At 40.9% G+C, this 26194-nt stretch overlaps 1 pseudogene; it reads right to left on the bottom strand.

Moving 5' to 3' along the window:
• Window positions 1-250: 250 nt before the first annotated feature.
• Window positions 251-1448, bottom strand: LOC133050217 (glyceraldehyde-3-phosphate dehydrogenase-like; annotated as a pseudogene).
• Between the last annotated feature and the right edge of the window lie 24746 nt (window positions 1449-26194).

Below are 26194 nucleotides of genomic sequence, written 5' to 3'. Positions count from 1 at the left end.
TTTTTCATACAGCTATATATCAGTAAAGAATTAAATTTCAAATGCCACAGACAAAAAACAACAGTAGTATAAAAGATAGCTTATTTTTCTCTCATGAAAAAGTCTGGATACAGGCAATTGAGTTTTGCTCAATAAAGTTCTAAGACATTCAGGCTCCTTGTATCTTTTTTATCTAACTTTATTGAAGTAGAGTTGAGAATTAAAATTGTATATTTATAATGTATTTTTTGGGGGTGGGGGTGGGGTATAGGTTACTTTTATTGATGGTACACGACAAGGCAGGGCTCCCTAAGCCCCTCCCCTTCCTCAGGGCCTTGGGGATGGAAACTGTGGAGGTCGGGAGATTCTCAGTGTGGTGGAGGATCGAGGTGGGGCAAGGACTCCCCAGCAGCTGAGGAACTCTCTCTTCCTCTCGTGCTCCTGCTGGGCCTGGGGCTTCAGGGACCTTACTCCTTGGAGGCCATGTGGACCATGAGGTCCACCACCCTGTTGCTGTAGCCGAATTCACTGTCGTACCAGGAAATGAGCTTGACAAAGTGGTCGTTGAGGGCAATACCAGCTCCAGCATCGAAGGTAGAAGAGTGAGTGTCGCTGTTGAAGTCGCGGGAGACAACCTGGTCCTCAGTGCAGCCTAGAATGCCCTTCAGAGGGCCCTCTGACGCCTGCTTCACCAAGTTCTTGATCTCATCATACTTGGCAGGTTTCTCCAGGCGGCAGGTCAGATCCACAATGGACACGTTAGGGGCGGGCACGCGGAAGGCCATGCCGGTGAGCTTCCCGTTGAGCTCAGGGATGAGCTTGCCCACGGCCTTGGCAGCGCCTGTAGAAGCAGGGATGATGTTCTGGGCAGCCCCTCGGCCATCACGTCACAGCTTCCCGGAGGGGCCATCCACGGTCTTCTGGGTGGCAGTGATGGCGTGGACGGTGGTCATGAGTCCCTCCACGATGCCGAAGTGGTCATGAATGACCTTGGCCAGGGGGGCCAAGCAGTTGGTTGTGCAGGAGGCATTGCTGACAATCTTGAGGGTGTTGTTATGCTTCTCGTGGTTCACGCTCATCACAAACATGGGGGCATCTGCAGAAGGCACAGAGATGATGACCCTCTTGGCACCACCCTTCAAGTGAGCTCCAGCCTTCTCCATGGTAGTGAAGACCCCAGTGGACTCCACCACGTCCTCAGCACCAGCATCACCCCATTTGATGTTGGCGTGATCTCGCTCCTGGAAGATGGTTATGGCCTTTCCATTGATGACGAGCTTCCCGTTCTCCGCCTTGACTGTGCGGTGGAACTTGCTGTGGATGGAATCATACTGGAACTTGTAGACCATGTAGTGAAGGTCAATGAAGGGGTCATTGATGGCGACGATGTCCACTTTGCCAGAAGTAAAAGCAGCCCTGGTGACCAGGCGCCCAAGGCGGCCGAATCCGTTCACTCCGACCTTCACCATCTTGTCTCAGAGATGCGGCTGGCACAGAGCGAAAGTTACAGTTATCTGTCGAACGGGCAGGAGCAGAGAGCCTAATGTATATTTTTAACTTGATGATTTCACATATGTATACATTGTAAAATATTCACCGTGAGCAAGGTAATTAACACATCCATCACCAACAGGGATATCATCTCCATTTTCAGAAAAAGTCCAGATTCAATAAGTTCTCTCCATCTGTAGATATCAAGTCAGCAGGAAGGAGGACTAGGTAAAGGGGTTAAAGAAACAGAGGTGGAAACAACTATCTCAGACAAAGATTTAGGAAAATCGCTACATGTCACTTCGGCATACCATGAACTGGCCATATTTTTTGTTTAAACTAGCTATATAGGAAGCTGCAAAATGTTACCAGCTAAAATTTGGGGTTCCATCCCTTTGAGAAAATTGGAGAATAAATTTTTGGGAAAAAAAGTTTATTTTTTCTGACATGAGCCTCTAGCATGAGATATTATGATAGATACATGATAGATCTTCAGAAAAAAATGTAGAAGTAACTTTTATGTACTAACACAATGAACCTTAAGTACATTGGAATTGTTTTTCAGTTGCAAAGTCATTCCGACACTTTGCAATCCCATGAACTGCAACCTGGACAGGCTCTCCTGTCCTTCACCATTTGCTGGAGTTTGATCAAATTCACCTCCATTGCTTCAGTGATATCATCCAATCATCTCATCCCTGTTGCCCCATTCTCCTCTTGCCCTCAATCTTTCCCAGCATCAGGGTATTTTCCAATGGTTCTTACTACTTTAGAGGTTTGAAATATCATATGTAATGACATCAAGTCTATGTGAAAACAATCCTCACCAGCAGTATCTTAGTTTTTGTTTAAATACTTCAAGTAAAATATATATATATATATATATTTTGAAAGACCATTCTTGCATTGATTTCAAATGTTTTAGATGCTCTTAATTTCCAACCATTCATTCTAATACTCCCCTTCAACATAATGACAAAAAGTATTTTCTTTCTTATGAAGAATTTTTTTTTTTTGAATATTAGGGAAGGGCTGCTTGTGCCCCTCGAGTCTCATCCCACAATCACCATCAAGCCAAATAATCTGCTTTTCATGGAGACAAATTTCAGATTCATTATCATCAAGTTAATCTCTTTCCTTTAGATTTCTTGATATTATTATTAAATCAATCTTAACATCTGATTCAATAATATTCATCCTAAAGCACAAGGCATTCTTCATTTCTTCTTCTCCCTAATTCAAGTTGAAATAGACATAGCAAAAATGGCCTGCCAGCTGCTCACAGTAAGCTCCGCCTTTCGGTCCCAACCCACCTAGTTCCCTCTGCTTAGATGGAGACTGTGTCATATGACAAAAAATGTGGCTCACAGTTTTTTACAGTTCATTTTTCCTGTGTCCTCTAGCATTAAGCCTAATGATTCTGACAAGAAAACCATCACCTGGCTCCATTTCCTATTCTGCTGGATGTCAATTTAACATGACCATGGGGACTGTTCATCAGCCTCTGAAATTTCCAGGAAGAGGCATTTTTTTTTTTTTTTTGCTTTCCCTTTAAATCATTTAAACTATTTTTAAACAACTTGAAAATAATATTTTAAATAATTATGCTTAATAATATAATGTATGTACACACATTGATGTATTAATACACAGATATATGCATATGTGCATATATAAGCACTAATTCCTAAGTGGGAGAATTTGTTGATTAATCACCCTTAACAGTAAAATAGCTTGCCATTAGTCAAGCCTCAGGTTAATTAATTCACCAGATGATGAGTGATATAAGTCCAAGTGCTTTCTTCCTAACTACTTACTATTCCATCCAGAAGACATGCTCAATATATCACTCATTGAGCAGCCAGGCTTCTGCATCTGTAGATGCTGAATTTTAGCACTAGATCTGATACCAGTTTCTTGGAATAAAAGATATGGAATGTAATTTTTCTTTGGCATAGACCTATTTAAAGTTGGTGAGAAGAGTCGGACCATTTAGTATTGAACAAATGAACAATTTAGGGAACAGCTACTGCCTCCCATCAAGGTTGAAGTAGATTTCTTCTAAATAATAGCAAGCAAACAGTCTAGTCAGTGGTCTGTATGCCTGTAAGCATGACATTCTTAACAGCTCCACCTGATAAAATAAGTCACTGAAATGTTTCTTTCAGGTAATTTTTAGGTAAATTGAATCTCTGACCTTGTGTCAATTGCTCCATTCTTGTCCTGGGCTAAGTGTCATTTGGTGATTGGCTCCAAACTGCTTAAGGAGCATGTAGGGAAGATAGAAATCAAAACTTTAGACACCAACTTTCAAGTCTTTCTGATAACTTGTTCTCACACTCCAGGCTGATAAATCTAACTGCTTATTCAACATTCTACACTGGGATATGACAGTAGTGAGAATTTCAGGATGATTCCCATGACTTTCACCTTTTCATTCTCTCTTACTTCAATGTTACTTCTCTGATTATGTTCTTATGTTGCAAAAAGAAAAATTATATGAGTGGAACTAAACAAATCATAGTAGATCTTTAAAAGCAGAGAGCTTTCTCTAGCCGGCAACAGAAGAAGAATGCAGGTGGTGAAGTCAGAGAGATGTGAGGCAAGAGAAGAATCTGATGGAGCATAACCATGATGAAGATGAAAGGACCATGAACAATGACTGGAGAGTGACCACTCCCATAACAACCAACAAGCCTATAGGCACCTCAGTTCTACAACTACAAGGAACTGAGTTTTGATAACAACCTGAATTAACCTAGAAATGGATTATCTCCCATAATCAACAAATAAGAGCCCAGTTTGTATAGATCCTTGATTTTTGCATTGTGAAACCTTTAGCAAAGGACCCATCTGGACTTCTGACCTAAGGAAATATGAGCTAATAATTGGGTGCCATTTTAAGAGGCTAAGATAGTGGTAATTTGTCATGCATCCTTAGACAAGTAACACAGAAATCTAATAAGTATCTCAAACTCAACCTGTTAAATAAACAGCTCCTGGTATTTCCTCTCACGTTTCTATAAGTTTTTGCTTTTATTTAATGGCAGCTTCATAATTACATCTGCTCAGGCAAGAAAATTTGGATATTATTCTCAAAGCCTCTCTTCTGTTCAGTTCACTCAGTCGTGTCTGACTCTTTGCAACCCCATGAATGGCAGCATGCCAGGCCTCCCTGTCCATCACAAACACCCAGAGTTTACTCAAACTCATGCCCATCACGTCGGGGGTGCCATCCAGCCATCTCATCCTCTGTCGCCCCCTTCTCCTCCTGCCCACAGTCCCTCCCAGCATCAGGGTCTTTTCCAACGAGTCAACTCTTCACATGAGGTGGCCAAAGTATTGGAGTTTCAGCTTCAGCATCAGTCCTTCCAATGAACACCCAGGACTGATCTCCTTCAGGATGGACTGGTTGGATCTCCTTGCAGTCCAAGGGACTCTCAAGAGTCTTCTCCAACACCACAGTTCAAAAGCATCAATTCTTCAGTGCTCAGCTTTCTTCACAGTCCAACTCTCACATCCATATATGACCACTGGAAAAACCATAGCCTTGACCAGACGGACCTTTGTTGGCAAAATATCTCTGCTTTTTAATATGCTATCTAGGTTGGTCATAACTTTCCTTCCAAGGAGTAAGCATCTTTTAATTTCATGGCTGCAGTCACCACCTGCAGTGATTTTGGAGCCCAAAAAAAAAAAAAAAGTCTAACACTGTTTCCACTGTTTCCCCATCTATTTCCCATGAGGTGATGGGACCAGATGCCATGATCTTCGCTTTCTGAATGTTAAGCTGTAAGCCAACTTTTTCACTCTCCTCTTTCACTTTCATCAAGAGGCTTTTTAGTTACTCTTAATTTTCTGCCATAAGGGTGGTATCATCTGCATATCTGAGGTTATTGATATTTCTCCTGGTAATCTTGATTCCAGCTTGTGCTTCTTCCAGCCCAGTTTTTCTCATGATGTACTCTGCATATAAGTTAAATAAGCAGGGTGACAATATACAGCCTTGACATACTCCTTTTCCTATTTGGAACCAGTCTGTTGATCCATGTCCAGTTCTAAATGTTGCTGCCTGACCTGCATACAGGTTTCTCAAGAGGAAGGTCAGGTGGTCTGGTATGCCCATCTCTTTCAGGATTTTCCACAGTTTATTGTGATCCACACAGTCGAAGGCTTTGGCATAGTCAATAAAGCAGAAATAGATGTTTTTCTGGAATTCTCTTGCTTTTTCGATGATCCAGTGGATATTGGCAATTTGATCTCTGGTTCCTCTGCCTTTTCTAAAACCAGTTTGAACATCTGGAAGTTCTCGATGCACGTATTGCTGAAGCCTGGCTTGGGGAATTTTGAGCATTACTTTACTAGTGTGTGAGATGAGTGCAATTGTGCAGTAGTTTGAGCATTCTTTGGGATTGCCTTTCTTAGGGATTAGAATGAAAACTGACCTTTTCCAGTCCTGTGGCCACTGCTGAGTTTTCCAAATTTGCTGGTATATTGAGTGCAGCACTTTCACAGCCTCATCTTTTAGGATTTGAAATAGCTCAACTGGAATTCCATTACACCCACCAACTTTGTTCATAGTGATGCTTTCTAAGGCCCACTTGACTTCACATTCCAGGATGTCTGGCTCTAGGTGAGTGATCACACCATTGTGATTATCTGGGTCATGAAGATCTTTTTTCTACAGTTCTTCTGTGTATTCTTGCCACCTCTTCTGATTATCTTCTGCTTCTGTTAGGTCCATACCATTTCTGTCCTTTATTGTGTCCATCTTTGCATGAACTGTTCCCTTGGTATCTCTAGTTTTCTTGAAGAATCTCTACTCTTTCCCATTCTGTTGTTTTCCTCTATTTCTTTGCATTGATCACTGAGGAAGGCTTTCTTATCTCTCCTGGATATTCCTTGGAACTCTGCATGAAATGGGAATACCTTTCCTTTTCTCCTTTGCTTTTCGCTTCTCTTCATTTCACAGCTGTTTGTAAGGTCTCCTCAGACAACCATTTTGCCTTTTTGCATTTCTTTTCCATGGGGATGGTCTTGATTCCTGTCTCCTATACAATGTCACGAACCTCTGTCCATAGTTCATCAGGCACTCTGTCTAGCAGATCTAGTCCCTTAAATCTATTTCTAACTTCATAAGGGATTTGATTTCAGTCATACCTGAATGGTCTAGCGGTTATCCCTACTTTCTTCAGTTTAAGTCTAAATTTGGCAATAAGGAGTTCATGATCTGAGCCACAGTCAGCTCCCAGTCTTGTTCTTGCTGACTGTATAGAGCTTCTCCATCTTTAGCTGCAAAGAATATAATTAATCTGATTTCAGTGTTGGCCATCTGGTGATGTCCATGTGTAGAGTCTTCTCTTGTGTTATTGGATGAGGGTGTTTGCTATGACCAGTGTGTTCTCTTGGCAAAACTCTATTAGCCTTTGCCATGCTTCATTCCGTACTGCAAGGCCAAATTTGCCTGTTACTTCAGGTGTTTCTTGACTTCCTACTTTTGCATTCCAGTCCCATATAATGAAAAGGACATCTTTTTTGGGTGTTAGTCCTAAAAGGTCTTGTAGGTCTTCATAGAACCATTCAACTTCAGCTTCTTCAGCGTTACTGGTTGGGGCATAGGCTTGGTTTACGGTGATATTGAATGGTTTGCCTTGGAAATGAACAGAGATCATTCTGTCATTTTTGAGATTGCATCCAAGTACTACATTTCAGACTCTTTTGTTGACTATGATGGCTACTCCATTTCTTCTAAGGGATGCCTGCCCACAGTAGTAGATATAATGGTCATCTGAGTTAAATTCACCCATTCCAGTCCATTTTAGTTCACTGATTCCTAGAAGGTCGACATTCACTCTTGCCATCTCCTGTTTGACCGCTTCCAATTTGCCTTGATTCATGGACCTAACATTACAGGTTCCTCTGCAATATTGCTCTTTACAGCATTGGACCTTGCTTCTATCACCAGTCCCATCCACAACTGGGTATTGTTTTTGCTTTGGCTCCATCCCTTCATTCTTTCTGGAGTTATTCTCCACTGATCTCCAGTAGCATATTGGGCACCTACTGACCTGGGGAGTTCCTCTTTCAGTATCCTATCATTTTGCCTTCTCATACTGTTCATGGGGTTCTCAAGGCAAGAATACTGAAGTGGTTTGCCATTCCCTTCTCCAGTGGACCACATTCTGTCAGACCTCTCAGCCATGACCCAACCATCTTGGGTGGCCCCACATGGCATGGCTTAGTTTCATTGAGTTAGACAAGGCTGTAATCCTGTGATCAGATTGGCTAGTAAATCCTCTCTTACTCTCTATGAAATTCATCTCAGATTTGTTGAATCAATGTCTATAAAATATCCATAATCTAATCTATAAAATATCTAGAATATCCACTATTTCAGTCTCATCTGAGCCACTGACTTCTTCCATCTTCCATTACAAGAGCCAAATAACAAGTCTTTGGACCTCAACCCTAGACCACCTTCTTCCTACATATATTGTCAACACAGCTGATAGACTAAATCTTTTAAAAACTTCAGTCATATCACATCTTTCTCTGCATCATCTACCCCTTTAACTTAGAGTAAAAGCCAAAGCTCAGGCAATGACCTGGAACATTTTTCATGATCTGTCCTTTACCTGTCCAGTTTGACTTCATCTTTTCTTATTCTTCTCACTCACCCTACACCAGTTTTCCTGGTCTCCTTAAAAGTAAAAGAATCATGTTGAAGAAAACATGTTTGCTTTAGAGTATTTGTTCTAATGGTTCTTTTATTTCTAAATTCAGCTCATCAAATCCATCATTTGCTTCAGGTCTTTGCTCAGATTCATCCTCTCAATGACATGCATGTCTACTACCCTAGAAGCATGATGTCTATCCTCACTCCTAGCACTCTAGATCTTCCGTATATTTTTAAAATTTTCCTATAACATTTCTTAACTTTCAACATGCTGTTTACTTTACTTCTTTACTGTGTTTTGTATTTATTTCCCATTTACTGCCAAATAGAATATAAACTCCTTGAAAACAGGCGTTTTTGATATTAATAGTTTTATTCACTGATGTATGTGTCTAAAGCACTTGCATATTTACTAAGCTTGCAAAAGAAGCTCAGTAAGTATTTGTTAACAAATGAATGAAAGGCAAGCACTTTGGGACACCTACGAAAGGAGACCACCACTTACAGATCTGAAGCTCTGGGTCACTTCTGACAAGGCATATTCAAAGGGACACTGAATGATGGTTGTGAAGCTAGAGTTGCCTTAAACACATTAATCTAGCCATAAACCTAATTTCCACAAATAACAAAGTCTGATATTGCATCTCCATTTTGCATGTTGGTGATAGAAAAATGCATGCATTCCTGGCTCTACTACTCATTAGCAGTGAGACTCTGATAAAATTTTTTAATCATTCTGTGTCTAATAGTCTTTATTTTTTAAAATCAAGATAACAAACATATCCTAGGGGACTGTTTTGAAGTTAAAAGAGATCACAAATTAAAAGTGTGGGGCAGGAGTATGTACTCTAAGAATATTAGGTTTCCCCCAGCCTGTGTATTCTTTGACTTCAAACTGTTGAATGATTGCCAAGAGGCTGAATCCATCTAAATGATTCCATCTGATTCCATGTCCTCTATTTTAGGGGATTTTTCAAATACTGTCCCTCAACCTGATTCCAGAATGAGACTCAGAATAAGGTTCCTAGAGATGTAATTTAGAGACCTCACCCCTACCTCCAGAGTTTTAGTCTGAAACCTCAAGTTTCCTGGGTCTGTCCCTGAACCAAATTTACCCTACATAATCCACTCTCATCTCCACTGACTTCTCTCCCTCCCCACTTACTCTCTCTCCTTTACTTTCGACCCCACCCTTGTACAATCCCACCTAACTCTTTGTGTCCCTGCAAAGCACCTGGACCAGGTCTTTGCACTGAGGACTACTCACTTAGGAAGTGACCCACACTTCTAGTTCCACCATGATGGCATATTGTGGAGAATCCTGTAGTATCTCATGAACTTTATTCCTTTGTTTCAGGCCTGGAATAGGGAGGATTTTTTTCTGGGAACACTAACTGTGGTCTCTGATGGCCTCCACCTGGGCTCAGTACTTTAGGTATATCTTAAACTACATCTGCTCTGTGGAATAAATTCAGACAATCTATGTGACTATCTCTGCCCCTTGTTTATGCGTATATGCTCCTCTTTTATGGCTGTTATCCTTTTAAAATTATATATATATATATATATGTATATATGTGTATTTATATGTATATATATGTATGTATATGATTATATATATATATATATATATATATATATATATGTTATAGCTTTCAGACAGGAACTAGAGCAATAGCTTGAAACATAGTTTCTCTTCTAAACACATTCCTTCATTTGCTTGTTTTTCTCATAAGACCCCTTCGGGAATTAAATATAGTTTTTAGTGTTTTTCTCAAGAGAGACCTTTTTTTTTAGGTAAGAAATAAGCTTTCTTCTTTCTAAATCACTTTGAACTTTTTTTTTTTCCTAAGGACACTTCCTAGAGCTGAAGTTATAAACATCATTTCCTTCCCTGGAAAAAGATAATTAGGCATCATTTTAAAAAGAGTACTTTAAAGAGATTTAAGCAAAAACATGCAGTAAGTGACATACCTTGACACATGGGTATAGTTCTAGGCATGTGGAACTCGGCTATGGTATAATTATACAATGAGGAATTTCCATATTATAAAAATTAACATTTGGGTGGTCCAGTAGTGTCTTTCTCTGGGTTTATAGAGGTTGTCAGGGAGATGGAATGTTCTACTACGAGTATGGCACAATCATGGGGGGCACTTTTTAAAAGAGGATTCAGGGTGGGCGGCCCCTCCAGGTTGATACATTAAGATGATCAAATCCAGTTTCAGAGAGGCAATGACTTGCTCTCAAAAATTATGTAGCTGTTTATAGCCTTAATTGCCTCATCAATAAATGGAGAACTGTCTGTGTTTTTGCCATACTATTAGAAAATGTAAACATTTAGGTTCTTGAACCTAAGACCACCCCATTTACCATCCCACATACAGTGTATGTTAGATAATTGTCTGTGTGAACTGACTGAAGGGCGCAAGGAGATAAACCTGTTATTCTGGGGCCTCCAATTCTGCTCCAGAAGAAATATCCCTTCATGTTTCACAACTGCTTACCATTCCCCCACCCACTTTTTAATATTATTAAGAATTTTTTTTCACACAGTTTTAGGTTCACAGTCTAATTGAGAGGAAGGTACAGATATTTCCAACACACCTCCTTCCACAACATATGCTTAGCCTACCCCATTATCAACATCACCCACCAGAGGGGAACACTTATAACCATGGACTTCCTGGGCACATCATTATCACAAAGTCCATAAGTTAGACTACATACTTGGTACTGTTAGGGGAAGCCCCAATTCCCAAGAAGTATCTTGAGTATGAAGTCTCTCAGGGGGGCAGTTGTTAGGGGAAGCACACTGACTGAAACCGCCCACCCTGGCCAGGCACCATAGTAACCATTTGCATGAGTTGTTTTAGGACAGGAGGTCCTGCTAAGGAACAAGGATCTAATTAGCCTCCATCAACCGGAAGAGTTCAGGAAAGGTCAAAAGAGACACCACATGTCTGACCACCTTCCAGAATCCTCTCTGGCATCCATCTTGACTGAAAAAGGTGTGCATCACTAGGAAGGACTCTGAGTCACAATGATTGGCTAAAGACAACCCGGAAACTAATCGCAGCACCATAAAACCCGAAACTGCAAGCCATGTGACAGAGCTGTTCTCCTGGGTTCCCTTATCCAACTGCTTTCCACCTGGGTGCCCTTTCTCAATAAAATCTCTTGCTTTGTCAGCAGATGTGTCTCCTCAGACAATTTATTTCTGAGTGTTAGACAGGAGCCCCGTTTTGGGCCTTGGAAGTGATCCCCTTTCCTGCAATAGTACTATCCATGCTAAAAGTTTGGACAAACCTATGATGATGCTCGCATCATTATATCATCATACAGATTATTTTTACTATCCTAAACATCTTCTATACAAAAAAAGATTTTTATGACCCAGATAATCACGAAGGTGTGATCACTCACCTAGAGCCAGACATCCTGGAATGTGAAGTCAAGCGGGCCTTAGAAAGAATCACTATGAACAAAGCTAGTGGAGGTGATGGAATTCCAGTTGAGCTATTTCAAATCCTGAAAGATGAGGCTGTGAAAGTGCCAATATGCCAGCAAATTTGGAAAACTCAGCAGTGGCCACAGGACTGGAAAAGGTCAGTTTTCATTCCAATCCCAAAGAAAGGCAATCCCAAAGAATGCTCAAACTACTGCACAATTGCACTCATCTCACACGCTAGTAAAGTAATGCTCAAAATTCTCCAAGCCAGGCTTCAGCATTACGTGAACCATGAACTTCCAGACGTTCAAGCTGGTTTTAGAAAAGGCAGAGGAACCAGAGATCAAATTGCCAATATCCGCTGGATCATTGAAAAAGCAAGAGAGTCCCAGAAAAACATCTATTTCTGCTTTATTGACTATGCCAAAGCCTTTGACTGTGTAGATCACAATAAACTGTGGAAAATTCTGAAAGAGATGGGCATACCAGACCACCTGACCTTCCTCTTGAGAAACTTATATGCAGGTCAGGAAGCAACAGTTAGAACTGGACATGGACCAACAGACTGGTTCCAAATAGGAAAAGGAGTTCGTCAAGGCTGTATACTGTCACCCTGCTTATTTAACTTATATACAGAGTACATCATGAGAAATGCTGGGCTGGAAGAAGCACAAGCTGGAATCAAGATTGCCAGGAGAAATATCAATAACCTCAGATATGCAGATGACACCACCCTTGTGGCAGAAAGTTAAGAGGAACTGAAGAGCCTCTTGCTGAAAGAGAAAGAGGAGAGTGAAATGTTGGCTTAAAGCTCAATATTCAGAAAACTAAGATCATGGTATCTGGTCCCATCACTTCATGGCAAATAGATGGGGAAACAGTGACAGACTTTATTTTTCTGGGCTCCAAAATCACTGCAGAAGGTGATTGCACCCATGAAATTAAAAGACGCTTACTCCTTGGAAGGAAAGTTATGACCAACCTAGATAGCATATTAAAAAGCAGAGACATTACTTTGCCAACAAAGGTCTGTCTAATCAGGGTAATGGTTTTTCCAGTGGTCATGTATGGATGTGAGAGTTGGACTGTGAAGAAGACTGAGTGCCAAAAAATTGATGCTTTTGAACTGTGGTGTTGGAGAAGACTCTTGAGAGTCCCTTGGACTGCAAGGAGATCCAACCAGTCCATCCTGAAGGAGATCAGTCCTGGGTGTTCATTGGAAGGACTGATGCTGAAGCTGAAACTCCAGTACTTTGGCCACCTCATGCGAAGAGTTGACTCATTGGAAAAGACCCTGATGCTGGGAGGGATTGGAGACAGGAGGAGAAGGGGATGACAGAGGATGAGATGGCTGGATGGCATCCCCGATGCAATGGACATGAGTTTGAGTAAACTCTGGGAGTTGGTGATGGACAGGGAGGCCTGGTGTGCTGCAATTCATGGGATCACAAAGAGTCGGACACGACTGAGCAACTGAAATGAACTGAACTGAGTGTAACTATAGTATTTAAAGTTATTTTTTAAATCTTCCCTCTTTTCTCATAACTTGTATTCCATCAAGTCATCCAGTCACCTATTTCTTAAGACACTGAATACATAATGTGACTTCCAAGATAGCAGCTAAATATTCAGGAGGTTAGGCGCTGGCACTGTATATAATTCCTTGAAGCATGGCCCTAATCCAGCATTAATGAGTCACAGTCCCATAGTGAACAGGAAATACTTATACAATGCTGACTCTATGCCAATACTCAGGTAGGGTACTGAGGCAGGATAGAAAGATAGACAGTGGAATAGTAGAAGTATTTTAACAAACACAAATAAAATGTCATTGGAGAAAGGGGAAGGTGAGATTGATCTTAAATGCAGGAGGTGAGAAAAAACACAATATTTAAGAAAGATGCTACTGAAATAGGTCCTCTGAGGGTATGGAGAATTGAAATTTGTATTAATGGTGGTAGGAATTAATTGAACAAAGAGATATAGATCTTGCATTAGTTTGCCATGGCTGCTGTAACAATTTTTTGTTGTTGTTGTTCAATCATTATGCCATGCCCCACTCTTTGTGACCCCATGGTCTGCAATGTGCCAGGCTTCCCGGTCCTTCACTATCTCTTGGAGTTTGCTCAAACTCATGTCCATTGAGTCGATAATGCCAAATTATTAATGCCACAAATGCGATAACTTAACAATAGGAACTTATTCTTTCGCAGTTCCAGAGACCAGAAGTTTGAAATCTAGTTGCCAGGGCAGGACCATCCTCCCTCTCATGGCTGTAGGGAGAAGTTCTCCCTTGCCTTTTTCAGCTTCTGGTGGCCATCCACATTTCTAGGCTTCCTTGGTTTATGGCCAAAGCTCTCCAATCTATACCTTCATCACCACATTGTTTTGTCCCCTGTGTTTTGTTCTCCTCAGTGTGGGTCTCACAAGAACACAATCTCTTGTCATTGAATTCAGGGCCAACCCAGAACACCCATGTTGATCTCAGCTCCAGATCTTTACTTTTATTACATTTGTCAAGACAAGGTATCATTGATGAGTTTTAGGCTTCCCTGGTGGCTCAGATAGTAAAGAATCTGCCTGCAATGCAGGTGATATGGGTACAATCACTGGATGGGGAAGATCCCTTGGAGAAGGGAATGGTTACTCACTCCAGTATTCTTTCCTGGGAAATCCCATGGACAGAGGAGCCTAATGGGCTACGTAACAGCTCATTGGGTTGCAAAGAGTTGAACACAACTGAGCAACTATCACTTTCACTTCACTTTTTTTTCCCCAGGGATTTTAGGTGAATATCTTTGGGGGAACATATTTCAGCCTACAGCAAAAGGGAATAAACTTTATGCATGGCTGTGTGACTGTTTAGTTGGGGGTTGATGCATGGAGTTAGGTTCATGGTCAGTCAGTAAGGGCAAGTTATTCTTTGAAAGACCTTCAGAGTCCAGTCTTATACTAGCATTCCTTACCTTGATCTTGTTTTGAAAATCACTCATTTTAGGCTAAAGAAGTGTGGTTATTGTAGAAACCCAACACTTCCTTCTTCATTTTTAAATGAGGTAATAGACTCAGACTCAGGAAGGTTAGACAATTTAGGCAAAGTCACATCAGCAATTAAGGGCACCCTAAGCAGCAAATTCAGATGCAAATACAGCCATTCAACATTTAATGTCTTCTACATAAGAGCTTTTAAACTGTACTTTTCCTTTTCCCACAGATTATTGAAGGCAAACATCTCTCTCTCTCTCTCTCTCTCTCTCACACACACACACACACACAGAATTCAGGAAAATGGTATACACCATAACTTCATCAATGAGTCCTTAAAGGGTCAGTCATAAAGAAGATTCTCTTATAATTCTGAAACCGGAAGGAGGCAGGGCACAACCATTAGAAGAATGGCACCACCACTAAGAACAGGATATGCCATAAATGGCTCAGACCAACTAGGTCCAAGATGGTGGAAGATTTGACTGCCAATAGACCTCCAGCCTAGAATGATAAATGACACACCCACGGGTTCCATGACAATTCTGAAACTGACCATAAAAGTCAACAGTGCCCCAATTCATGGAAATCCCACTCCTTTTCCAAGAATATTCCTCCCATTTGTTAGCCTATGAAACTATCCAGCCCTTAAAAACTAAGTCCCTCCACAGCCAAGGGCCACTCTAGTCTCTGAGAAGGCCCACACTCTGTGGAGCATGTATCTTTATTAACTTGCTTTCACTCTTTTATGTCTCATTCTTGAATTCTTTCCTGCCGGAAGCCAAGGACCCTCACTTGTTGGCCCATTCCTGGGATTCACTCAAGACCTTGAATGACCATCCTCTCACGCCCCAGTTTTCCTACAACTTCACTATGTAGTGGAGGCTTTTCACCTGTGGGAATCGAGGACGTACATATACTATAATATTTTCAGTAACCTATGGCAAGCAACTGACCATACACACATATTGCACTTCCATGTTTACATATTGGCTTCAGAGAAACAAGAACTTCTTGAGGGCAGAGACCGCACAGCAACAGTGGCAAAGCTTTGCCTCCAAATCCATATCCCTTTTAGGAGACTCGTCATGAACCTGGTTTTGATGGCTATCAGAACATATGGTTACCCTCCCAGTCCCCACTACCACAATAAAATTACTCTACGGTTTGAGATATAACTGTTTCAATAAGCAGTTTAAATTAAGAACGTTATTATGTCTCAGTCATGTTACTGGTGGAGTGCATGAGTCAAAGCTCATAAATTCTCGTTTTGAGATCCTATTGGCTGTTCCAAGAATATTTCCTCAGTGCCTCTTTACCTGAGCTAGTGACTTAAACTTGACCTTATTCACAGACCTTGTCCCCATGAGCTGAGTAAGAAGGTCCTATCTGGATTAATGGCCTCCTGAATCTCACCTCTGATTTTCAGCAAGAGAAAAGTTTGGGAAATGTGACCTGCCTATAAATAAAAGGTCTTAGAGGCATCAACACTCATGCAAAAACCACTTTTTCATAAAGATACATTTTCACTTTTGTGTTATTCTTCACTTTGAAGAACCAAATTCATAATCAGAGTGCAAATACTTTTGCCCAGATCCATCTGACCATTCATTATTACCTGCAAGGCTAGTAGCCAGGTAAAAATCCAAGAAAAGTAATTCCAAATCTATGTACATTTTCCAGACAAATATTCCACCTGTCACAATATGCTACTTTTGGGGAAAAAACAGATGCTATCTCTTCACCTGCTGTGCAATATCATGGCACACAACTTCATGTGTCAGAGTCAGAGAAAGCATGGAATCACCAACTCTAGTGTGCAAAAGCAAAATATTAATACAAAAACCACAAAGCAGGCACCAGAGGAAATGATCTACATGGGAAGTGACATCTGGCTAATGTCTGGATGATGATTAATTGGGGCCATTTACAGTGACCTGGGTTCGATCCCTAGATCAAAAGATCCCCTGGAAAAGGAGATGGCAACCAACTCTAGTAACCTTGCCTAGGAAACCCTATGAACAGAGGAGCCTGGTGGGCTATAGTTCATGGGATCACAAGAGTCAGACATGACTGAGTGACTAAACCAACACCACCATAGTGAGGAAAGCCATCAGCCTAGTGACGGTGTTCTTTAAGCTACTGCATCAAACAGATGCACCACATCACATATAACTTGCTTATAGCCTCTTCCCAGCAACACTTAGTCCTTCCCATTGAAGCAGAGATAGTTATGTTCACCAAATATTTCACTTGTTCCCTACATTTTTCAGGCCTTTGGATGTTGAATGGAGCTCTATGCAAGATGCACTAAAGTGATGTGTATAAATTCTGGACTGAGGAAAGGCATATGTGGGTTTCTCCACTTTTCTTCTGCCACAGGGGAAAGTGAGGACCAGTGCTTTACAAAGTATAGCTCCAGGATGATGGAGCATTTGCCATACTGGATTTCTGAGTGATTAATGAAGTAGAACTATATGCATCCCCTCTGCTCAACTCTTATGCATGCACCATAAGCAAGAAATAAACTTTGGTTTTAAATGACTGAGATTTTCCTTTCTTCTAAACTCTCTGAGTCGAATATATAGAACAAATGCCACATCATGTTAAAAGGAAAACTGCGAGTAATAGAACGTGCTCAATCGTTCCAGCATGTCTGAGTCTTTGCAACCCATGGACCACAGACCTCCACACTCCTCTGTCTGTGGGATTTTCCTGGCCAGAATACTGGAGTGGATTGCCATGCCCTCCTCCAGGGGTATCTGCCTGACTCAGGGATCAAATATGCGTTTCTTACATCTCCTGCATTGCAGGTGGATTCTTGACCACCGACACCCGGGAAGTCCAGAAAGAATAGGAACGCAAAAGAAAAAACAGGAGTGCAGAGAAAAGTCATGTGTCCTTGACCTTGCAAATCCAAGGAACTTCTAACCCTACCAAAGTTTTAAAAGGTGATCCTGAAGCTATAGAGATATTTCTTGGGATCTTGGCCCTTTCAGAGGGTCACCCGGCAAACTGTCACATCCCTACAGCTCAGGAAAGCCGAGCCTGTCTGGGAAGGGCCCTTCGGCCAATCAGTCAGGATCCATCAGAGCAGCTGGCCTGTTCTCCTCTTCTCTGTCTGATTTTAACGTGCTTTTTTCTCCTTCTCATCTTTTTGGATTCAGAACCCCATTCTCATGTACCAACTGGAATGGTTGCCTCTATTCCCGCTCGCATGGAACATCTTTTCTGACTCACCTCCCAGCAGATGGGCCTGCGGAGTTTCTGCTTCAGTCTGGCCCCTCTGGCCTCTAGTGTCATTTCTGCCTTGCAAGGGAGGGCCTCCCCGCCTGTGCGGCTCTCTCATTTGAGGGATTAGATTTAGTTCCTTGATGAAAATGTTTGATTTTTCTGAACATTTATTTTGCCCTTTTGAAGGACACTCTTTCTAATTCTCACAAGAACACATGCTAGCCGCCAGGAAGCCAGCTTCACTCCTGAGACCTTTTGGGTCTCAGCGGATTCCAGTTTGTGTGTTATTGCTGTTCCTGATTGCCTGTGGTTTAATACCCTTGTACAGTTTCCTTTTCTCTGATGAGAGAAGTGTAACGCCTAAGGAGACTTTTTTCTTCATTTTAAATTTTTTTTTTTTTTTTTTTTGGTAAACTAAAGGTGACTTTGAAAAATTTAGTGTCATAACAAACCAAAGACAAATATAGTCTGAAAAAAAAAAATGAGCACTTTCTGGCATATGACATTCAGAAACCTCATCTTCTGAAAATCATTAAATAGTGCTGCTATTTACCATAGTTATAGGTAATAAAGGTAGGTTAATCAGATCTCTACAACAGTGTAAACTGAAATAAAACCGTGATGTTAAGCTTGCTTTGATATTGGAAAAAATAGAGAAATTGAAGGAATCCTATGAACTATTATACTTAAAAAATCATTAAAAATTATTGTCTGTTTTTCAGTAAAATTTCTCCAAACTGCATGAAGGTCTTTTCCTTTCTTATTCAGAATGTGTGATGAGTTTGTCATTCTTTGTACCTTCATTTAAACTTGAAACCCAGATCATTCACTTGGATAAGGCATACTTGTTCACTTTGTCCTCAGTCCCTGATGACCCTTACACGCCCTTCTCAAAGTCCAGTAGAAACTGAGAGAACAAGTGGACGAAAGAAATTCCATTCTTTAAGGGTAAGGGTTGCAGCTTTAAACATGTCTTTTCATTTTTAACTTTGTATTTTATATAGGATTATAGCCAATATACATGGGATGACTGTACAAAAAAGATCTTAATGAACCTGATTATTACAGTGGTGTGGTCAGTCACCCAAGGTCAGATATTGTGGAGTGTAAAGTCAAGTGAACCTTAGGAAGCACTGTTGTTAATAAAGCTAGTGGATGCAATGGAATTCCAGGAGAATTATTCCAAACATTAAAGGATGATGCCATCAAGGTGTGGCATGTCACTAAACCTGGAAGACCCAGCAGTGGCCACAGGACTGAACAAGGTCAATCCTCCTCCCAATTACCAAGAAAGATAGTACTAAAGAATGCTTTACCCATCAGACAATTGCACTCATCTCCTATGCTAGTAAGGTTGTGTTTAAAATCTTGCATGCTAGGCTTCAGTATTATGTGAACCAAGAACTTCCAGATATCCAACCTGGGCTTAGAAAAGGCAGAGGAACCAGGGATCAAACTGCAAACATTCACTGGTTCATAGAGGAAGCAAGGGAATTCCAGAAAAACATCGACCTCTGTTTCATCAGTACGCTAAAGCCTCTGACTGTGTGGATCATACCAAACTGTGGAAAGCTCTTAAAGATTTGGGAATACCACAGCCCACAATGTCTTTCCTGTCTCCTGAGAAACCTGTATGCAGTTCAAGAAGCAGCAGTTAGAACCCTGTATGGAACAACTGATTGGTTCAAAGACTGAGGAAGGAGTATGACAGGGCTGTCTGCTATCACCCTGTTTGTTTAACCAATATGCGGAGCACATCATGAGACTGTTGGGCTGGGTGAGTTACAAACTGGAATCACGACAGAAGGAAGAAACATCAACAACCTCAGATATGTGGATGATACCACTCTAATGGTAGAAAGCTAAGGGGGACTACAGAGCCTCTGGATGAGGGTGGAGGAAAAGAGTGAAAGAGCCGGCTTAAAGCTAAACATTAATAAAACTAAGATCATGGTATCCGGCCTCATTATTTCATGGCAAATAGAAGGGGAAAAGGAGGAAGTTGTGACAGACTACCTCTTCTTGGGCTCTAAAATCACTGTGGATAGTGACTGCTGCCATGAAATCAGATGATTGCTTTTTGGCAGGAAAGCTATGACAAAACTAGACAGTGTGTTGAAAAGTAGAGACATTACTCTGCCGAAAAATGATCATATATCGAGGTTATGGTCTTCCCAGGAGTCATGTATAGTTGTTAGAGCTGGACCATAAAGAAGGCAGAGTGTTGAAGAATTGATGCCTTCAAACTGTGAGGCTGGAGAAGACTCCTGTTAGTCGCTTTTCAGCAAAAAGATCAAATCAGTCAATCTTAAGGGAAATCAACCCTGAATATTCATTTGAAGGACTGATGCTGAAGCTAAGCTCCAGCATTTTGGTTTTCTGATGTGAACAGCCAACTCATTGGAAAAGTCCCTGATGCTGGCAAAGATTGAGGGCAGAAGGAGAAGAGGGCATTAGAGGATAAGATGGTTGGATGGCATCACTGATGCAATGGGCATGAACTTGGGCAAAGTCTGGGAGATGGTGAAGGACAGAGAGGCCTGCCATGCTGCAGTCCATTGGGTTGCAAAGAGTCAGACATGACTGGGTGACTGAACAACAATAATAACATAGCCAATTAACAGTGCTATGGTATTGTTTCAGGTGCACAACAGAGTGACTCATCCATACACATATGTATCCATTATCCCTCAAACTCCTCTCCCGTCCAGGCTGCCACAAAACATTGGGCAGAGTTCCCTAGCCTTTTTTGGTTATATGTTTTAAATATAACAACGTGTGGATATGGGTTTGATCCCTGGTCTGGGAAGATCCCACAGGCTGCTGGGCAACTCAGTCTGCACACCACAACTATTGCACCTGTGTTGCAGAAACCCCTGTTTTGCAACAAGAGAAGGCACCTCAATGAGAAGCCTGGGCAGCACAACTGGAGAGTGGCCCCTGCTTGTCACAACTAGAGAAACACCACACACAACAGTGGAGAACCAACAAAGTCAAAATAAATAAATAAATAGAGATATAGTAGTGTGCACATATAGATCTCAAACTCCCTAATTATTCCTTCCTCCCCGGTTAAGTATTTGCTTTTAATCATGCTTGACAGACTCTTCCTCTATGATATACTGTTAATAAACACTTAATTGAACTGTTTCTCTAATAGTGCGGCATAAGGAAATGCAGGTCTTTTCCTGATGGTTGACAGCAGTATGTAGGTAGTGTTGGAGGCAGGGCTTCCTTCCTGAGCAGGTTTGTGTGATGCTGACAACATTACCTGCCTCCTAATGTCACCATCACTAGCCTGTTGGCTTCCTGATTATTTTAACTAATATATTGCACTGGACTTTATTTTTAGAGCAGACCAATTAAAAAGTATGCATGTAATGTTTTCTGGTAGTTCTAAATTTGGATTATGAGAAAGGACAGCAGAGAAATGTAGAGATAAACTTATCTCCTGTGATTTAGAAACTTTTTAATGTTATTATTATTATAAGCAGAAGAACCCTTTTCAATTAGCAACAGCTATCTTTTGAGTACTTTGGTTGTGGCAGAGACTATTCTAATTTCTTTTTATATATTAACTCATTTAATACCCATAGTCTAAAAAACTAAACCATTTTACACATGCAAAAATTCGGTGCACCTAGCTAATTAACAATGGGGTGGAATTTGACTCCAGCCAATATGATTCTGGTCCTCTTAACAACTATGCTCTATCACTCTGCTGGACAACAAGGAAATCAAACCAGTCAATACGAAAGGAAATCAGTCCTGAATATTCACTGGAAGGACTGATGGTGAAGCTGAAGCTCCAATACTCTGGCTACCTCATGTCAAGAGTTGACTCATTGGAAAATACCTTGATGTTGGGAAACATTGAAGGCAGGAGGAGAAGGGGATGACAGAGGATGAGATGCTTGGATAGCATCACTGACTCAATGGACATGAGTGTGAGCAAACTCCAGGAGGTGGTGAAGGACAGGGAAGCCTGTCATGCTGCAGTTCATGGGGTTGCAGAATCAGACACAACTTAGCAACTGAACAACAACAATACTCCATAACATGTAGAATATATATATGTGTATACATATACATATATATATATACATATATATATATATATATATATATATGTATATATATATATATATATAAAAGCAGGACTTTGCTGATGGAAGTAGGAGATCTCAAGCCTAGAGTGTGTGTGCTCTTTCTTGCAGAGGAAGTTTCAAACTTAGCAGAGCTGACTTTAATAACCTGCTCAAGAACAGACCACAGGGCTTCCCAGGGACAAACAGCATCGCAGAAAGATGTAAGCACCCAGTGGGAAAGGCCAGAAATTTAAAATACTGGGCCCACCAGTAGAAAAAAGAAATCAAACAGTAACCTAGAGAAATATTCAGTATTTTTCCAGGGAATGCTAGACCAATAGGTTCTTCTTATCTCAGTTGGTCATTTAGTATTGTTATATTTCTTGGATCAAAATTTATTTTCAAAGAATTGGTAGTCATGAAATAATTCTTCTACATCTCATAAAGACTAGGTATGTGCACTACTATGGTTGACAAATCAAATTTTAAGATATATTTTTTCATATGAAGTTCACTTTAAAGTAAGAGATAAAAATTTTCAATAGAGCAGTTTTCCTCAAAAGATAAGACTAGAAATCGTTTTCTTTATTGTTTTTTTTTTTTTTTTTTACAGCTTTAGTGGATCTTATATGTATACCTATCTTCATTTTCCAGCTGCTTTCTGAAAGGACCAAATTATGAGTACAAAAATAGTAATGATAACATTATACAACACTTACTATGAGCCAGAGACTCTTCTAAGCTCAGCTAAACATCTTACATTATTTAATTCTCACAGCAACCTTATGACGTAAATTGTTTTATCATCCTTATTTTACAGGTGAGGAAACTGAAGCCTGAAAATGTTGAGATAAAAGACAAGAGAGTCAAAATCAGGAAATGTGGTTTAAGAGAGTACACTTTTAACCACTATGCAATACCATCTTTCAACAAGTAAACCACCAAAAAAAAAAAAAAGAACCCAGCAATCAAATAATAGAGAAAATAGTGAAATGGAAATATGGAAATAGGTATGGAGAGTTCTCTAGTGCAATAAATATAAAGGTCTCCTTTACATTTATTAAGATTAAGACTCAGTCTTAACCTGTCCAAAACTGAATTAATCATCTTCTCTCTGAAGCCTCCTTTTTTATGCTATATTCCTCTATTTCAGTCAGGATAGATTAGGTTATGGCATAGTAACAAATGATTCTGTTAGCTCAGTGACTTAAAGGAAGGTGCTAATTTTAAACCAGTGAGGGCTTTGTGGCATGTGATCTTGCTTGTGGGGTCTAGGTGAATTGAGTAATGTCCATTTGGAATATTTCCAGCCTCGGGGCAAAAGGAAAACAAGATATTGTGAATCAAGTGCCTGCTCTCAAAGCTTTCTCATTGCAGAGAAACATGGCACTCTGAAAGCAGGTCACATGGTCACAAGTGAATCAACAGGTCAAGGACACAAATTTATAGCAGAGAAAGGAACAAATGTTAGTGAGTGACAAGGTATTCAACTGAAGTCCCCATCTTAAATTATTAGAACTGCCACTCACATAAGCTAGAAACCTGGAATTTATCCCTCCATTGTATTTCTTCATCACCTTCCATAAGGAAATAATAAAGACATCTACAGTCCTCATTCTAATCACTTCTCTCAACCATTCACTTGCTGTCATTCCCAGGGCTCTCTCAGATCTCAAATTCTTTCTCATAGTCTTGGCAATATTTTCCTAACACCCTTTCACCCTCTGCTCAGCCTCATCCACTTTTGATCATCACCCACAATGTCACCAAAGTCATGTTGATAAATTAATTTTTCTCCATTGATTACAATTCTTTGGTATTTTTGTCTTCTACAGAATTGATATAAAAAGCATACCCTTGCCAAGTTTGTTACCATACCACCCAGCCAAACCCCATGAAGAGTTATGCACTAGTCCTCTCCCTAAATTTTCACAATTCATTGAGCACACCATGACATTTTATGTTTCTTATAATTAAATGAGGCTGTTTTGTCTACAGAGCTGCCTACATCTTGTGTCTGCCAGGAAAAAATCCATTTCAATAAATATAACTTCTTTTGTAAAATGTATGCCAAAGCCTTTGACTGTGTGGATCACAATAAACTCTGGAAAATTCGGAAAGAGATGGGCATACCAGACCCATACCTGACCGGCCTCTTGAGAAACCTGTATGCAGGTCAGGAAGCAACAGTTATAAATGGACATGGAACAACAGACTGGTTCCAAATAGGAAAAGGAGTACATAAGAAAATAAGTAAAATAAGTACCCTGTAAAGTAAAATAAAATAAGTACCCTGCTTATTTAACTTATATGCAGAGTACATCATGAGAAATGCTGGGCTGGAGGAAGCACAAGCTGGAATCAAGATTGCCCAGAGAAATATCAATAACCTCAGATATGCAGATGACACCACCCTTATGGCAGAAAGTGAAGAAGAACTAAAGAGCCTCTTGATGAAAGAGAAAGAGGAGAGTGAAAAAGTTGGCTTAAAACTCAACATTCAGAAAACTAAGATCAGGGCATCTGGTCCCATCACTTCATGGCACATAGATGGGGAAACAGTGGAAACAGTGTCAGACTTTATTTTTCTGGGCTCCAAAATCACTGCAGATGGTGATTGCAGCCATGAAATTAAAAGATGCTTACTCCTTGGAAGGAAAGTTATGACCAACCTAGATAGCATATTAAAAAGCAGAGACATTACTTTGCCAACAAAGGTCCATCTAGTCAAAGCTATGGTTTTTCCAGTAGTCATGTATGGATGTGAGAGTTGGACTATAAAGAAAGCTGAGCGCTGAAGAATTGATGCTTTTGAACTATGATGTTGGGGAAGAATCTTGAGTCCCTTGGACTGCAAGGAGATCCAACCAGTCCATCCTAAAGGAGATCAGTCCTGGGCATTCATTGCAAGGACTGATGTTGAGGCTGAAATTCCAATACTTTGACCACCTGATGCGAGGAGCTGACTCATTGGAAAAGACCCTGATGCTGGGAAAGATTGAGGGCAGGAGAAGAAGGGGATGACAGAGGATGAGATGGTTGGATGACATCATCGACTCAACGGACATGGGTTTGGGTAGACTCCAGGAGTTGGTGATGGACAGGGAGGCCTGGCATGCTGCAGTCCATGGGGTCACAAAGAGTCGGACATCTGAGTCAGATGTCTGAGCAACCGACAAAGAGTCAGACGACTGAGCGACTGAACTGAACTGATATAAGTATATGGATAACGTGACAGAGATGGGGCTTGATGAGGGAGAGAATAAAAAAACAGGTGATTTTGCTAAGATATGCAAACAATAAAAGAGAATTGGGGAGAAAGGTTAAGTTCAATGTTTGATTAGAGACTAAATTATAAGAGTCTATAAGTTTATATTCTAACTTGAACTTTGTTTTATAACATGAAAATTAGTGTCTCTATTAGGAAAAAGCAATCTCTTATTTCCATGCCTTTTATTTTATTTTTTTTAACTTTTATTTTGTATTGGAATACATGTGATTAGCTATGTTGTGACAGTTTCAGGTGAATAGAGAAGGGACTCAGCCATACATACACATGTGTCCATGCGTGCATGCTAAGTCGCTTCAGTTGTGTCTGACTCTTTGTGAGCCTACGGACCACAGCCCGCCAGACTTCTCTACCCATGGGATTCTTCAGGCAAGAGTACTGGAGTGGGTTACCATGCCCACCTCCAGTGGATCTTCCCCACCCAGGAACTGAACTGGTGCCCGCCAGACTTCTCTGTCCATGGGATTCTCCAGGCAAGAGTACTGGAGTGGGTTACCATGCCCACCTCCAGTGGATCTTCCCCACCCAGGAACTGAACTGGTGCCCGCCAGACTTCTCTGTCCATGGGATTCTCCAGGCAAGAGTACTGGAGTGGGTTACCATGCCCACCTCCAGTGGATCTTCCCCACCCAGGGACTGAACTGGTGCCCGCCAGACTTCTCTATCCATGGGATTCTCCAGGCAAGAGTACTGGAGTGGGTTACCATGCCCACCTCCAGTGGATCTTCCCCACCCAGGAACTGAACTGGTGTCCCCTGTGTTTCCCGCATTGCAGGGGATTCTTTACTTCTGAGTCACCAGGGACCCCACACATGTATCCATTCTCCCCCAAACTCCCCTCCATTCAGACTGCTACTTAACATTGAGCAGAGTTCCCTGTGCTATACAGTAAGTCCACGCCCTTGCTTTTAAAATTAGGTTGACATAAAGGGATGTGATCTTGGATTTAGAGTGAAAATGGTGTATTTTTCAGAAGTTTTACTTCCCTCAAGTTCCTGGGG

Source organism: Dama dama, chromosome 31, assembly GCF_033118175.1.
Source record: "Dama dama isolate Ldn47 chromosome 31, ASM3311817v1, whole genome shotgun sequence".
In the NCBI taxonomy this organism is placed as follows: Eukaryota; Metazoa; Chordata; class Mammalia; order Artiodactyla; family Cervidae; genus Dama; species Dama dama.
This window is presented reverse-complemented; position numbering and strand designations above follow the sequence as displayed.